This window comes from Epargyreus clarus, unplaced genomic scaffold (assembly GCF_041222505.1).
Source record: "Epargyreus clarus isolate Ecla_fem2 unplaced genomic scaffold, WU_Ecla_fem_2.2 ptg000003l, whole genome shotgun sequence".
Classification (NCBI taxonomy): domain Eukaryota; kingdom Metazoa; phylum Arthropoda; class Insecta; order Lepidoptera; family Hesperiidae; genus Epargyreus; species Epargyreus clarus.
Window position 1 is genome coordinate 18,527,299 of NW_027332211.1, and position 18,252 is coordinate 18,545,550.

General features: G+C 34.2%; 1 protein-coding gene across 3 annotated transcripts in view; it reads left to right on the plus strand.

The window, feature by feature from the left end:
* The window catches only part of LOC140756562 (zwei Ig domain protein zig-8), a 468,720-nt gene that overhangs the window by 346,142 nt on the left and 104,326 nt on the right, over window positions 1-18,252 (plus strand). The window lies entirely within an intron of this gene.

Below are 18,252 nucleotides of genomic sequence, written 5' to 3' on the forward strand. Positions count from 1 at the left end.
TAATAAACACACATCAGCGGAAAATAAATGATACGTGCCTGGGATTTAAACACTCACATCACTAGGCTTTCACTATGTTTTTATAAAATAAAAAAATATTCATTTAAGTCAGTTTATAGCGACGCCAACAAAACCTGTTTTGTAATTTATTCCACGTCGAGCTTACCCTATTATTTTTCCACATCTATGAATGTTTATGCAAAATTTCAGCTTTATTGTATGTATAGATGTAATCTGATTAAATTAAGCAGACGGCATTGAATAAAATATTCACCATTTTGCTTCATATATACCGTTTTTTGTCGTTCCTGCTGTTATTAAAGCCAAGGTTAGAGCAGCCATTACCCTTTTAAATTTTTACACGCCCAATATAACATTGTAGCGGTAATGGAATATTCCAGATAGGTCTGTTTACACCGGCGGCCATAAAGCCAGCAGAATTGTCAAATTTATTACACGTTCAGATTACAAGGACTGCGGTTGGCACGGCATTGTGGGCTGCTAGCTTCGATATTGTATCAGTTTAATCTATTTGGACATACAACCATATTGTTTATTATTACATAAAATTTTGTTGACAAATTAAAGTTATACATATATCTGAATTAAGGTAAGTAATTTGAGTGTTTCCTATTTCCGAGTGCATTTCAAGTATATTGTTTTAAAATATATAATATATTGCCATTAATTTAATCTTTATAATGCAAAGATATTTTTCTATTTTTTTATATTTCAATTAAAGATCCAAAACGTGATTGAATAAGCTTTATGGAGAATGAACACAGGTGGCCGGGAGTTGTGTTTACTAAATAGCATAAGATGATACGAGGCTTTTTGAAACTAGGTTTTCATACACTACTTAATATCAAATGAACATACAGATCACCTAATATGAAGTTTATCACGAATATTTATCATTTAGCGAACTACTAAGGAACAAGGTTCTATAATAAAGTCAACCTTTCAAGCTCCTAAGATAAGTTGGAAAGGTAACAAAGATCGTTTATAATACAGAAGAGGAATTATGTATAGCTCGAAAAGTCCTGCCCTTTAGTAATAGAAAAGCTTTACAATTCACCAGTTTTGACGCACAATCCACAATCTCAATCAACTGGGATAACAAGTTCGTGATGGCAGCGGTCAGGGCAATAGTGGAATATATCGCCGGCCATACGTTGCGGTGGTGCCAGTGTATGAACGTTCGCATACGACGCGGGAATAATTTGCAGCGACCGCAGGCGGAGCGGCGCGCGGCGGGGCCTGCGTCACATTGTCATACATCGACACTGAGCGAGCTAAAGCCTCTGCTAAAACGATGGTCGGTACGGTAATCATTGACTTGGTGAATGACTTAAACAGGAAGAGTGTTAAGTAAGCAGTTAAGGATAATAAAAGACAGTAATAAATTATTTACCAACACTGTTTATGTTTTGTAGCGTAAGTTGAATGATAATTCATTTATAATTTATTGAGCTGTATAAAACAGTTTCTGACACAGCTGTGTCAGAGAGAGAGAAATAACACAAAAACGATTGTTTTATTCAGCTGAATTAAATAATCGTTTTTGTGTTATTTCTATGTAATTTTCATATCGATGTAAAGTTGCACTACCTACTTATTTTAATCCAATTGTTTATTGTTTAAAAACGTATTGTTTAATGACTCGTTATATTTTGTACATTTATAGTGAATAAATTGATATTGTTCTTGTTTTACTGTAACAGGAGGATTTTCAACTCCAATACGTATAACAAATACAGTTAGAAATAAACTGTTTGTTGCACCGAGTTGTTCGCAGAATTTATGGTCTATATTGTAGCAATCCGTCAGAACATTAGTTTCTTTTTGCGCTAGAACAGTGAGTGGAATTCGTCAAATTTATTACTCGCTGCACATTTCGTCCGCGGAGTCTATGGACGTTTGCTTTGGAGTGCAGCGCGGAGATTAATCTCCGGCGGCCGGCGCCGTCACACTGTCACGCTATGAACGTTCAACACTACTTTGTATTTGTACATCGACGTCATGATCTGTCAAGGTAACTCTTGGCTTACTAACTGGGATGAAAATGTAGAGATTCGACACAAAGTGGACAAGAAATAAACACCGACTATTATTTCTAGTATAATATTTAATTTAGAACCGGTCTTTAAACCTACGTACTCGTATAAATGGATCTATTTGACTCTTATAAAACTTAATTTGGCTTGTCAAGGGCACATAGCGTGAAGCTTTACAAAATAAAATCCCATGAAACACCTCACAGCTTAACCTTTGTAATTATAATATGCACATACTAATTATAAATGTACAAGTATTTAATGGATATCACTGCACCCCAAACTGTCACACGTACATTGTTCAAAACAAATTAATTAACACTGGGGTGCGACTAACAATGTCGAATTAATTAGAATCCTTTCATATCTATACATTCAGTTCACGACTTTCACAAATAAAAGTTCATTAACCTGCCGGAGACAGGTACTGAAGTAATTAAATTATCATTTTATCTTACACCGTAAATTGCTTAGTGTAAATGGAGTTATGAGACCGTCCTTCAAACCCGGCCGTGCCAAGACATAAATGTTAGCGAATATTATAACGTCGCACGTATACTAATTAATTAGTTAGTTAAACCCTAACACCTTAATGCTATTAATAAATCTACTTAGCACAATTACATGATAGTAATTTTCGAATGTTCTCTTTAGAGCATGAGTTTAAATCTGCGTAAAACATTTTGATGATATGAAATAGACACAAGAAAACAAGATGAAAAAAGAAAAGAAGGATTTCAGATCACAATTAGAGAATTACGTCCAGTGAACGTCAAAAGCCAAAAAATATGGATAGATTGACTACGGAAACATTGATATTACATTCAAGTAAACAACAGACCTTTCATACAGAGCTTTTATACCGCCAGCATTTTGGATATTTTATCGAAAGTATAAAAATAAAAAAAATGTCCAATGTCCAATGTCAATCTCAACCAAATTCTTCATTGGTTATTTTTTGTGTTATGTTTTCTGTAAATAGTGACATAATTGATTCATATAATATCATATCATATCATATCATATGATATCATATCATATCATATCATATCATATCATATCATATCATATCATATCATATCATATCATATCATATCATATCATATCATATCATATCATATCATATCATATCATATCATATTATATCATATCATATCTATTAATAAAGACGGTAAGACGGTATGACTCCAAAGGCAACATCGCCCCACCTATTTCTGCCTAACAAAAGATATGTTAAACGCAGTTGTGTTTCGGTTTAAAGGAAAATAAGGCAATCTAGTCTAATCTTATCCTAGTTAATTAAAGATGTTCAAGGACAGCAGTAACCACTTACCAGCAAGACTACATGCTCGTCTGCTACTTCAATATGACACAATTATAGTACAATCACAAGCAGACACGTTTTCACAATGTAACAACTGTCGCCAATAAAGTTGATTCGAGAATGCGAGGTACTTGTACTTTGAACTTGTGCTTCAAGTGCTCTTGACTGTCATAACTTCAATAAAACTTTCCCGCGGACCACACTCGGAGATACTTCGGCTGAAGACAGATTACTATTTAATTAATAAGTACTTGTATGAATGTGTGATATCATGAATTTTATTGCTAAGGCACTAAGTAATGTTAATTGCCAGTCTACAATGTTAATTGCCAGTCTACAATATTATGAAATCAAACTGTGTGATTCTACGCCAAAGGATAAGAATAGGATACGCTTCGTCAATTAATGCGTGATCAGGGACTGGCGAGTGTTTTAAAAGTTTCCTTAGGGAATGCAGATTTTTTTGATAATTAAACGATATGAAATACATTAAATCAATACGTACTTATTTAAGATTACACAAATAAATTGCGTCCCACTACACTCACTACTAGTACTCCGGCGCTTAAAATACGAGTATATATAATATCCAATATCCGTAGCAGAAAATTTAAAAAAAAAACAGTTTTATCAAAATTGTCCTTAATTTTTAAACATTTTGGTCAGCATCGGTAATTTATGCAATGGTTACCCTACTGATACCGGCGAGACTCGGCCAGCTGGGCCTGTAACGTTAATAGCTTTGAAATTAGTTATGATTCAGGCGACTCTACACCGCAACATGGCATATTGCAGACGAGATACATCGTCGAATATGAAAAGATGAAGTAACGTCACAAATACTATAAATAATAATGCTATTTAAGCTAATATTTTATAAAATAACATAATATTAATTTAAACAATTAACAAAAACCACCCTATCTGAAAGTTCACTTCAACAAAATAAAATATATTTTTGTCCTGGACCTGAGTATTCACAGCACCCACGATTGAAAGAATCATATCCTAAAGGAGATATCAGCTCAAATTACAGTATTAACGAAATGATTCAAAAAGTAGTTTATTTGATAAAATACGTTTGCTTCCAAGACAATTCATTCACAACGAGATTCGGCTGACTACGAAAACAGGCGTGGACATCGCAAATCAGATGAAGCCGGTAATTTGATGAGCCACAGACAGACGAGCGCTATAAACCGGCGATTGTCGTAAACCCAATCAGTTGTCTACCACGAAAACATCGCAATATATCAAGCGCCCGTGACACTACTTTGATAACAATGTTTAATGTTCCATGTACATATGTATAAGTAAAGTGACATTGTCTGTCGGTGATAGCATGTAAATAGTATTTTCGAAGCCGTATGATATTTTTGCACGATTAAAACATGAAACCATAAAATATATATGAACATTATTTACATTTTTTTCTAACTATTACGACGGATTAATTTTAGAAACAGCTGATTTCAATACGACTTTTGCAAAAAAAAAAAAACTTTTACATCAATGCTTTTACACCGAGAAAGTCAGGGTGTAACAGTTGCGTGATTTTAGCTTGTCGGTTATAAACTAATCCTACATACGAAAAATATATTTTTAATTTTAATTTAAACAATCATTTATAGCAAAAAATAGACTATATTCTGATATGACAAAAAAATACAATAAACCCGCACAGTACATTAACACTATTTTTCAAAAAGGTCAAGGATTGCTTTTTGCCCATGAACTTACCTCAGCTCTTTGCGGTGCTCATAAAATGCCGCTTTCGGGCGTAGTCTTCACTACAGAGTGAACAATGTATAGAAATGGCTAATTAGCAATTCATGTGCGCCCAATACTGCTTAGATAATCTCCATTATCTCATATAGAGTAGTAAATAATCGTAGACAAATAAACCTTGGCATCATATTTACTTTAGAACCTACTAGTGAAATACATCATTGTATTATTAATAAAATTATTTATTATTTACTTACATGACTTATGGGTCCTATACGATAATATTGTAGCCCAGTAACAGTACCCTTACTATGATTTTTCAAAACATCCCACAATTTTACGTTACGTTTATTCAATCCAATATTCTGTTCCGTTTGCTTCAGTAAACGTAACAATAAGTAAGTGCTCAAGTTTTTTTGTCTGCCTCACATGTTCGCACAAAGAGAGACAAAACATAAAGCGCCATTTTGTCAATTTAGACATTTAATGTTACGTTACTGACGCTATAGTTCTGATGCACTCCGCTAGGGGCGCTGATTGGAAATTTTATGGGCAAATACGTAAATAGTCATATTTGTCAAAACGTAATAACTCATGGTAAGGGTACAGTTGCAATTATATTTTGTTGTAGCGGATGTCTACAACAAAATATAATTCCCTAAAAGTCACAATTGGAAAATTGATATAACATGCTCTAATATCAATACTCAATTTATACTCGATCGCATAAGTGGGCAGTTTCGATATGGCACATTGTATTAGACATTTCTATTTATTATCTGGTCTGTGGTCCAGCAGAGTACACAGAAATCCTTCCTCTTGGCCGAAGTTAGTGTTATTTTACGACACGTGCTCCCACGTGCTTCATCAACGGACTCGCAAGCTTAGTTTTTACTCGGCCGGGCTACGTAACGTTTACTGCTTCCCTTGATGAGTCACAGGTTAATTGAAGATTAGGGAATGTTCCTGTTGAAATAAGGGGAGCTTTTTATTATTTATGGAAGTGGTTCCTAGAATGTAGGAATTTTATTGACGTTTTATATTAAGATACTGTTTTCTCTTAAAGAATATGTAGCGTAAAAATCGTAATGGTTACAAACTAAAATTGTTACTAGTTAGAAGCAGCCACGCAAATGCGACTGAATATACTAAAAATAGATATCAAATTGCGTCTACGTTTTTGTCTATATCATGTTGACATGCCAGACAAATACCCGAACAAGTCGTTTGTGTACTTGTATTGATATTTAAATAATAGAAATAAAATTTTATTTCTTCCAAACATGTTGTAAAATTTTATGTAACATGTATTGTATAGCAAAGTTTATTTGTTTCACGAATACTAACAGTGTCCAATGGCTTCAAATCGGGACTTCAATCGCTCTTTGTCCTCAAACCGACCCAGCAACAATTACAGTATTTACTTTTTGTTACAATGAAATGACAGAGGTTCGTTTTCCGGCGTATAATTAACTATGTTACGCTTTGTAACAAAATGTATCATTTTTAACAGTCCTATTAAATTTCATATTGTTAATCTTAAAGTCAAAACAATAAATGAATAAATGCAGTTTTCTTGAAATAAACACTTGGTCGTAGCACCTTCTTAACTCCTTGTAGCGGCCCGTAGACAATATCGGTCGTAAATTATCTTTGGCCGTAGGATCTTCGTAGCTCCTCGTAGCGCGGTCGTAGACGATATCGGTAGTGTCAAAACACTGTTGCAAGTAACCACGGTTATTTGCAACATTAAAGCCAAGTGGAGAACCTTAAAGTTTAAAATAATTGTTAAGTATTATAAGTATAATCTAAATATATATAACTCAAAGGTGACTGACTGACATAGTGATCTATTAACGTACAGCCCAAACCACTGGACCGATCGGGCTGAAATTTGGCATGCAGGTAGATGTTATGACGTAGGCATCCGCTAAGAAAGAATTTTGATCAATTCTACCCCCAAGTGGATAAAATAGGGGATGAAAATATTACTTCGTAACGCGAGCGAAGCCGCGGGCAAAAGCTCGTAATAAATAAAGTTAACATTACTTGTTAATAGATATATTTTTGTTATTTTTTATGTTTTATGTATGTTACCGAATAAACTTCGTTTTTCTCTCAATTTTACCAAAACTATCATTATCACATTATTATTAAGCAAAATTAAATTAAATATAATTATCAAATAAAATATAATCAATGATGTTGCTACAAAATAAAATATTTGTATTGTACTTATTAACGTAAACACCAGAATATTCTCCGACAAATATTCCATAACAGATCGTATACATGTTTTTATTTCGTTCACCATATGGGAACCAGACATGTGAGTTACTACTCAGTCGCGTTATTACTATTGCCTTAAAACTCTCTCCTTTATTACAGCAGACACTTTAGTAGAGACGGGAAGAAACTAGACGTAACAAATGGTAGGTGTTCGTAAACAGTACACCGCATTATTTTATAGCTAGCATTATTTTATAACTAACAGCCGACCGAGCTGTCACAATATAAACGAATATGTGACAAGAGAGATTATAGCTCTAACAGCCGTTTGTTATTACTGGCTGTGTAAGGAACAGCAATACTATTGTTTATAATCGGTGATTACCACACTTAAAGCGAACTTCTATCAGTACCCTTAGTATGAGTTCTTACGTTTGCTCGAAAACGTTCAACGTTTACGAATTAGCTGGTACAGCGCCCGCGTGGACATTATCGGAACTAAAATTTCGCATTATGAGTGTTAAAAAACTGAATAATCAAATGTAACGACACTTGATTTTAAATGCGTTTATTTTAACATTTTAAATTTAATTTTGATAGCGTTATAGTTCCGTTTTTGAAACTTATGCTGCGGAATTTTAGTTCCGATATCGTCCACGTGGGCGCTGTATGCGCGAATTCGTAACCGTTAAACGTTTTCGAGCAAACGTAAAAACTTGTACTAAGGGAACAGAAGTATTATCTGAGTATGTTATTTAAAACGAGGGTCTCGACCATCCCCTTTTTCATAAGATCGATGACTCACAAACGAGCATGCAGTTCACTTGATGGTAACTGACTACTGCCGCTCGTAGACAGATTACCCTAATATATTTAACAAACTTAGTAATTGAATGACGAAAGAGATATTTTCAATAGTCTCATACCTAAATATTAATGCCGTTTAACCCTCCATCGCTTGCGGTGGATCTCTATTAAAACAAGTCCAAGATATAAAGACAAAATATAAATATTGAAGAGAGACGCCGCGTCTCGCCGTAATGCTGAGAAAGGACGTGTTTTGTTTGTAAACCGTAATAATTCCGGTCACTTACACCGGACGTGCCTCTGAATTTTAACGAATGAGGCGTCCTAATAAAAATAAAATTCCTGACTCCCCTATTCGACAAGAAAAATTGTAAATTAGGTGGGGGAAAACAGAACGTAAAGTTTTTCTCACAAACACATTTTTTGCGTTAAGTATAATTAGTAGGGATTAAAATTGTTGTTTATCCTGCTGGCTATTATTTGCGTTTCAAGATTTTTGTTTAAATACTGAGCTTGAGTTATTTTATTAGGTTGCTCCTGTTTTTGTGTCATTAAAATATAATTATGATATAATTGCACTGTAACACAAACGTATTACAAACTTTATGTAACGAGTAAGTATGTTAGAATTATTCAGTGAGTATGCAGTTTACCCAATAGCAAGTGGTATAATATAATAATGGTTTCTTAACTAATATCGAGTTCTGATGCGTTTCTAGCACATAACACACATCATTTTGATGTCAGCGCAACACAAAATTTGCAACTATTCGTCAGTCGGTCACATTTGTTACAACTTGGTTCGCTCTTTTCAAAACGTATCATAACCCCTAACTGGAACAAACTAAACTGCATTATTAAACAACGTGCTCCCGAAGCCAAGGATCCCCAATACCCCTCCCCCGCAATAATCGTGTTCTAAGCTCGTCACGCGTCACTATTGGGATGAGTCGGGCATTTTAAACAAACTTCGCCCGTCGCCGCCGTCATTACCGCCATATTGGGAATCATAAAGTTTAAGGTTTTTGACAGACGCCTTATGGTTAAGCCAATTTTGATGTCTATGATAATCTATAAAAACTTACGTCTTTGTGTTGGTAGTCTATTTAGGAGCTTCGACACTCAGGTCTATCGACATAATCTTTTACTTAGACAGCACCGTAAGTATTCGGGAAAACTTAACTTATGTCACTCTTGATAGAAAGTCTCGTAAAAGTATATCAGACAGAAGATACAGCATTTTATATATACGTATTATATGCGAATATGCTAGAATTTCACTATCGTAATGAGATTGCATGAGAGGCATATCATTAAAATATTAATGATAATTAAGTAGTCTGTACTCAACGATTCTGATATTATTAGACCTTACAGTAAACGTCTCTTCTGACTTTAAGTAGAGACCGCGTTTCCCACACAAAGAATTTAATATTTCGCCGATGCTATATTAAACAGTTAATACTAATTAACTCACTATATTGTCTAATAATATCGCCAACTCCGAACAAAACAGAATCACAGTGTGGAATGTCAAGTAAATATTTCGAAAGGGGTCATGTTATGAGTGGGCTGGAGGTGTATATGTAATGAAAATTTCACTCCAATTCGAACTATTCGCAGTACGTGTGTAGTATGTGGAGTGAGAGAATAGGGATTGGATTCACCACAAAATATTTATCATATATTAATTAAGTAAACTGGCACTTTGTAAACAAATAATGCACCAAATAGTTCTAGCTAATAACAGCAGTATTAGCGCTGCTGTGTTCTGGTTTGAAGGGCGTGGTGAGGGAGATATTATTTACCGAGGAGTTCCAGGTTTGTCCTCCAGGTTATAAATAAAAAAAAAAGTTTAACAGCCCAAAGTTGGACACAAACGTAACACTCCCAATAATAATTCTTGAGTATACTCTAATAGAGAAATGATGCACAAAATTGTTTTGAAAAATATTTTGTTATCTTATCTATCTGCTCATGACGGCGGCAGTGAAACATGACCCTTATATTAATACGACCATTGTTCAACGTTTCAGTATACAACATTCCAGTTGGAATTCAATACACAAACTATCTGTAATCATTCAATGCTGTTATTGGATTCTGAACATTGTTTACTGTAAGGGAGTAATGGTCCATAACAACAATTTTAAACGTTTTTGGTTTTCGTGGCAAGCACATGCCATATCCGTGTAATTTCGTGGAATGTATTAAATCAAATTCCACGTATGAGTAAATATTTATTAAATCTGTATTTTAAACAAACCAATATTTAACCAATACATTACGAGTCAGCCACGTGTGATATTTATTTATACCGAATGTAATCAAGAGATGCATTAAGTAAGGATAAATGACCATTTCCAGAATCCAATTTCACCTGAGTGGCGGGAAAACAAAACGGTTCGTTTCCACTGGCGCGGCCATTGTACAACTAATTATTTGTTTTTCACGCGTTGTCACGTCACACGTCGCGCTGCGTGACGCGTCACGTGCTCGGTGTGAAATTATGAATTTATGATTTCAGTGCTATTCGGTGAATTATTTAATTCATTAAAATGCGATATTACACCTTTTTGGGACGGGGCGGCTATGTAAATAGGACGTCGACATTTACTGAAATCCGCCACAGCTTTTCATTATTGATTTTGTTATATTAGTAATTCATTAACGAATGATTATTTCACACAATATTTACATTATTTTATACAATGTTCCAATGTATATCAATTTGTGATACTGCTCCGAACAATAAACGAATAAATGAATGAACCACCACTATGACGTCAGAGTTGTAGGTTCGATAAAATAAATATTGTACTACTATTCTGCAAGTTAAATGTTGGTTTATAGTCTTGACAAACAGTGCAGAACTATTGAAACATAGACGATATATTTGCAGCCACCATGCATAACTGTACAATACTGGCGTGCTCGCGATGAGAACCATTTCACACTTGGACACACTTCCATGTGGTCACCCGTGCTCAGCAGTGGGACAGTGTTTAACAACGACTGTGAATAAAGCGTAGTTTTGCCGTAATTTATATTTTGACAGACGTTTATTCCATTAACTTTTATCGCTCGCCCATCGAGACCACGTGAAAAACCAAATGCGGTTAAACGCAATACGTGCGCCACCATGCTATTATATGACACACAAAAAAGCGGGCTAGACAAGCCGCGATCCAAATGAAAAATTTACTTTTTTTTCAATCAGTCATTGAAGTCACTGTCACTAATGCATGCACTTATATAGAAAGCAATATGTTACATTTTTGCGTTTTCAGACGTGCGGTTAAACGCGTACTTTTAATCGTAGTGCGTTCTAAGCCTTAATGTTATATTTCTTGAGTTATGGCAGCGACAAGCATGCGATGCATGTGTATAAATATTTATGAAGTGGGCAAGAAAAACGGCGTCTGCATTCATTTCCCTTCGTCCGTCGCGCTGATAATAAACCCACGGCATTTAAATACTAAATGCATTGTCCGCACGCAAATGGTCACTTTTATGTTTGCATTTTTTCTTTTAAAAATAAACGGGTAATGCAAACAGGAAAAACGTGTGGTATTTGTAGTACATTTCTTTTTTTCTTTGTACATTAATAGTAAAAAGTTATTGAAAATAAAAAGTAGAAATAATTAAAGTAATAATACATGTTATAAGTTTAGAACGAGCAGTGCTTGAGAAATAAATTTTGTTTTTATCATATTAAGTTTAAGTGACATTAATTGTAAGATATTTTATACTTTATTCATAGAAGAATATACATAATCTGCCGATTCTCCGATTCAGCAGCCAAAACAATCAGCCTAACATACAGTGTGGGTGACATCTCTGCAAACTAAACAACAAGAGCTACACAATTTCTGTTAAAACGCAATAATGTTCCTTGTCGTTTCTGCAACCACACTACATTTCAAAAGACGCAGGACAAAGGATTAGACAATTATTTTCATGGCTACTATCCACTATATCAAAAATTGTATAACACTCCAACAATACGCACTGGATCACAAAAAGAAAGTCCCCCCGGAGTCGCGCAGCCGGGGGCGAGGGAAATACAGCACCGACACGAATGAAGAATAGTGAAGGCGAACATAAACTTTACTTCGACAAAACGCTCCGCAGAGAATACAATATATACGGTTGATGTGTGGGAAGCGACGGCTTAGGAGTTCCAACCACAACAAAGAATGCGATATTTTCACAATATACTGCAACGCTCTATGAATCTAGAAAAAGCGCATAGATCTTCAGAGTCGACAATTCTTTGAGACTTACATGCAGCAAGATGTTTTTATTTTATTTTGGAAAAAGGAAATATCATTGACAACTATGACATCTTATCACAATGCTTGGCAAGCGTAATATTAAGTTCACATGAAGTTTTTACAATTTGTAGCAAGAAGCATTGCTGCGTTTCAGTTGAAGGGTTGGAACGCCATCGTTTTTGCATATATGATACGACTATCTTAGTGCTTAGGAGTGGCAACGTATCTGTGATCAGTACCCTTACCATGTGTTTTTACGTTTTGACAAATATGACTGTTTTGGTATTTGTTTACGTATTTGACCATACAAATTCCAATCAGGGCCCCTAGCGGATTGTATCAGAACTGTAGTGTCTATAACGTAACATAATGTCTAAATTGACAAAATAGCGCTTTATGTTTTGCCTCTCTTTTTTGCGAACATGTGAGGCAAACAAAAAGACTTGAGCACTTACTTATTGTTACGTTTACTCAGTCTACTGAAGCAAACGGAACAGAATAATGGATTGAGTAAACGTAACGTAAAATTGTGGGATGTTTTGAAAACTCATGGTAAGGCTACAGGTATAACCCTGTTCTACATCAAGTTGGTTACAATTGTCCATGAGTGGCAGTGACCACTTATCGTCAGACGGACTGATGCTCGTTAGCTACTTATAAAATAATGTGAGTGGAGTAAACAACTGGTCTTTTCGCAGCATTGCAAAAACTTGTCGATGCAGGGACGAGGTGCTAAGCGCGCTTTATATGCAAAGCAGTGTTGTCGACCGCGCACGAGAGCCACTTGATTTGCTGACTCGACACTGGAATGTTTAAATCTGAAAATATGTTTTTCGGCGATAACACAAACTTACCATATATTATAAATAGGGACGTTATGAAGAGGTACATACATTTTCTTATGTACTTATTTAGCTTTATTTTCTATTTTAACGTTCTTCGTGTGCAAATATTAACACTTGATATCAGAGAACATATTATACTTTATTGGTGTTATATTTACTCCACTGCAGAGGGTAATGTTTTCGAGCGAATATATATTATTAGTCTTACTCTTTGGAAAGCCCTGCAGCCCAAACGGCTTTTCGGATTTTAACAAATGTCGTTAGATTAGTTTTCATTGCGAAAGTGACAGGCTATATTTTTAAGGTTTTGGTTTTATTAATAATTATCTTTATAATCATCTGTATTCATTTGATGTACCATTACTTTAATGTTTTGATTTTCAATATTATTTCTGGTCATTAATGTCCATGGGAAATTCTAAAAGCAGGACCATTTACATTGGGATCACCTTTATGACCATACATTAATATAATTATGATGTTAATAAATTTGATTGCGGTCATTTAGTCGTTTATGAATCGTGGATAAAACCACTACTGTAGGAAGAGCGGAAACCATCAATTTAATATGAAACGTAAATACCGTTTTGGAAATATTTAAATATCGAAACGTTCGGAATAACTTTTCCACCTTTTATAATAACTGCATTAAACAGTAATGTATATTTTTTACCAGGAATGAATATGTTGAATTAAAAAATCTGTACAAATTAAAACTTATTATTTTCTGTACTAAGTCACAAAATAATTGGGGCTGCTAGAACCAGAGTGGCCTAACGGCATTTTAATGATTTTTGACCTATCTGTATTTTCGTAATTTAAAAATAATGTGTAGTCCGCGTAAAAGTGGTAGTCCGCTCTGAATATAGAAATGCCATCAAAAACAATGCTTGTAAAAAGATCCAAGTCTCGCCATTCAATTCTTTTACCGTAAAAAGTCTTGAGATCTATGTAATACCAAGCCGGTAATGTATGCAGTCCCTACTTAAGGGACCTTCTGTCTTAAGGTATTATCTCACTATCTAACCTAACAACATCTCATGGGACCATACCAATTTTAAAAATATTTTATGTTCTAAATAAATTAACGTGGCAATCGTACTGCAAGTCACATTGTGTTTTCATCTTATCATATCGCATCACACAAGTACGATTGCCACGTCAATTTATTTAGAACATAAAATATTTTTAAAATTGGTATGGTCCCATGAGATGTTGTTAGGTTAGATAGTGAGATAATACCTTAAGACAGAAGGTCCCTTAAGTAGGGACTGCATACATTACCGGCTTGGTATTACATAGATCTCAAGACTTTTTACGGTAAAAGAATTGAATGGCGAGACTTGGATCTTTTTACAAGCATTGTTTTTGATGGCATCTCATTCCTTTTTGTAGATATTTCTACTCTTTTCCTTTCCGGTACCTTCCACTAGTTGAATCTCAACAACAGATTTTTTAAAGGCAATTAAATTGTTTAGGTAGTCTTTGTAGTTATGTAAATAATCTTGCCATTCATCATCACTTTCATTCGAACATGACAATAAATTAAATCTAAAAAAGTTACTATTTTGACAACTGAAATTATGCCCGTTATCCTCAGGAAAAACATCTTCTAAAAACATCTCTACTGATTGTGATTTATTTATTTATTTATTGGGATTTAACGTGTCTTCGTATTAAATAATCGACATCCCTTACTTTCTTCTGAATATCCGACAAAAATCATTGGTAATCTTTCACTGACTTCGTCGGACTCCGGTTTTTGATATAAACCACAGTATTTACTGCTCTTGCTCAAATTAGTTTCAATTTATAATAGACTTCTGACTTCTGAAATGAAATGAAATATTTATTTAATAATGATAACATTCGTTTTAGACTTCTCGCATATACAATAATAGTTATGTTAGCACCACCACAACCACAACAATTTGTTTAGGGGTATACAGTATCGCCTTCTAATGTAGAATTCCATTTGTTGATAAGAAAATATTGAAAGCTCTATTACAAAATGTCGTCCCACCATCTGATCTCATACATTTGTTCGACTTGCTAGTTCCTTTTTCAACACTTTATATTTTTGAAATTTCTTAAAGACTCACTCTTATGTTTTAGAAAATAAACATTCATCGTGTCATTCGGGAATAATAGTCGATAAATAATAACATGTACCTTGAACCGTTGAGTGAACTAGCTTCCATGGGACTACATAAATCTGTATGTACGATCTCCAGTATATTGTTCGTTCGCGTTCAGAGGTTTGGAAATGGTTTCTTACTAGTCGTCATATCCGTCGGTAATGTTCACATTATCAAGACCAGTCATAATATTCTTTAAAATTCGCATATATTCCGGATTAATATGGGCTAGTCTCCTATGCCAATATTTATTTGACATTGTCAAATTACATATCGGTGATTTGACAAATTGTATATATACCATTTAGGTTGTGGCCAGTTGCGATGATAATATCCATAGAGTTACTAATAGTGTAACCGTTTTTCAAGAAATTAACAGTAAATCCTTTTTCAGTAAGTTTACTCACCGCTAACAAATTCATACTTAAAATTATTTATATTAAAAAGGTTTCTTATAATAATTTCCACGTTTTTTCCGGGTAGGTACTAACACAAAATAAAAACTAACACAGGTCAATCTTCATACAAAGTGGGCTGGAGTAACGCACACGTAGACACCACTTACCGACTCGTTATCTCGGGGGGACTCGAGCGCATACGTGCGCGACTGTCAGTTCATTTCTGACACGCGTTTGTAACTGTTTTGTACAAGCAATGGAGCAAAATAAAATACCCTAATTGTGCAATAGACGGTTGTTTAAATTCAACGTTAAACTGTGGATTTTCGTTTTTTTATAGCTATCAATTATCAAGCCACTAGGAGCTGATATTTTTGGTGATCATGGCAGGAATATGTTATAAAGTGGATATCTAAGCTCGATTTATATAACAGTTTCCTATTTCGAATCATTTGAAACGAACTTAACTATTTTTTTGTAATATTGCGTTGAAATGTTACGTACCTAATATTACGTAAGTTGAAAACATGATTTTTTGTTCGTATATACAGGGTGTCCCGTAAGTACCACGACAAACTTGGGGAGAACATAGGTGAGGGTCTGACCTCTCAGGGAAAAAAAAATTACCTTAGTAAAAGTGTCACCGTTTTTGCACTATCAATTGTTTTAGATTTTTTGAGAAATTCAGCCCTCTTCATCTTCTTTCGTTAACTGCGTGTACAAATTTGGTGATGCAGTATTTATTTTTTCTGTTAAATACTATCAGATAGTTGGTCTATCATATTGAAATGGAAATTGGTTAAAACATGTAAAGGAACCATGAAAAAAATAGGGATATTTTTAGATTTTAATTTTATTACTATTTTTCCCTCAACTTTGACTCGTCGCGGTGAAAAAAAAATGTACTGGACTATAAGTGTACGTTGCGCCAAAAAATATGTCCAGTTAATAGAGATTTGAAAAAGGTACACACTTACTATTTAAAGTTGATAAAAAAAAAAGTTAAGGCCGTTTTTGCATGAAAGGGACTGAAACCAACTAAAACGTAATGATCGAGTTTTTATTTAAATTACGGTTTCTACCGAATCACAATGTGTCAGGCAGTACTAAATCACATTATTACCTAGTTACACACTTAAAAATATCATTCTTCATTTGTTAAAAAACAATTTAGTAACTAACTAGCAAACAAAGTATTACAATTTATTAAGTCAATTTTTACCTACTTTGAACTGTCGTTTCGAAGTGAAACTTCGTACATGTATGTAATTTGAATGACAATACCATAATTTGGCATCTTGGAACAGATCTGATGATGAAGTCAGCAAGTGCATGGTTCATTTCTTAGTAAATCCCTCGAGTCTGGGCTAAATTGGTAAGAGATCTACCATCCATATCCTGGCTCCATCATCAGATCAGTTCCAAGATATCAAATTATGGTATAGTCATTCAAATTACATACATGTACGAAGTTTCACTTCGAAACGACAGTTCAAAGTAGGTAAAAATTGACTTAATAAATTGTAATACTTTGTTTGCAAGTTAGTTACTAAATTGTTTTTTTACAAATGAAGAATGATATTTTTAAGTGTGTAACTAGGTAATAATGTGATTTAGTACTGCCTGACACGTTGTGAGTCGGTAGAAACCGTAATTTAAATAAAAACTCGATCATTACGTTTTAGTTGGTTTCAGTCCCTTTCATGCAAAAACGGCCTTAACTTTTTTTTTTTCAACTTTAAATAGTAAGTGTGGTACCTTTTTCAAATCTCTAATAACTGGACATATTTTTTGGCGCAACGTACACTTATAGTCCAGTACATTTTTTTTTTCACCGCGACGAGTCAAAGTTGAGGGAAAAATAGTAATAAAATTAAAATCTAAAAATATCCCTATTTTTTTCATGGTTCCTTTACATGTTTTAACCAATTTACATTTCAATATGATAGACCAACTATCTGATAGTATTTAACAGAAAAAATAAATACTGCATCACCAAATTTGTACACGCAGTTAACGAAAGAAGATGAAGAGGGCTGAATTTCTCAAAAAATTTAAAACAATTGATAGTGCAAAAAGGGTGACACTTTTATTAAGGTAATTTTTTTTTTCCCAGAGAGGTCAGACCCTCACCTATGTTCTCCCCAAGTTTGTCGTGGTACTTACGGGACACCCTGTATATTGGTTTGTCTTTAATGCCATTTGGTAGGTTTATGTCTAAAACGGATAGGGCAAAAGGAATTGTGTAATTAGGGTAATCCGTTTAGAAGTTATTAGGGATTTTCTATTGTGAACATTGTAATTTTTTATGTGCTTACATATAAAAATTATTTTCATAGACATTTATTTATGCTCAATAAGGCCGAAAGGAGATGTTTCAAAATGTATGGGCTCCCGGCCACCTTTTGTACACTATATTAAAAATTAAGAAAACTTGCAAAGAAGGGGG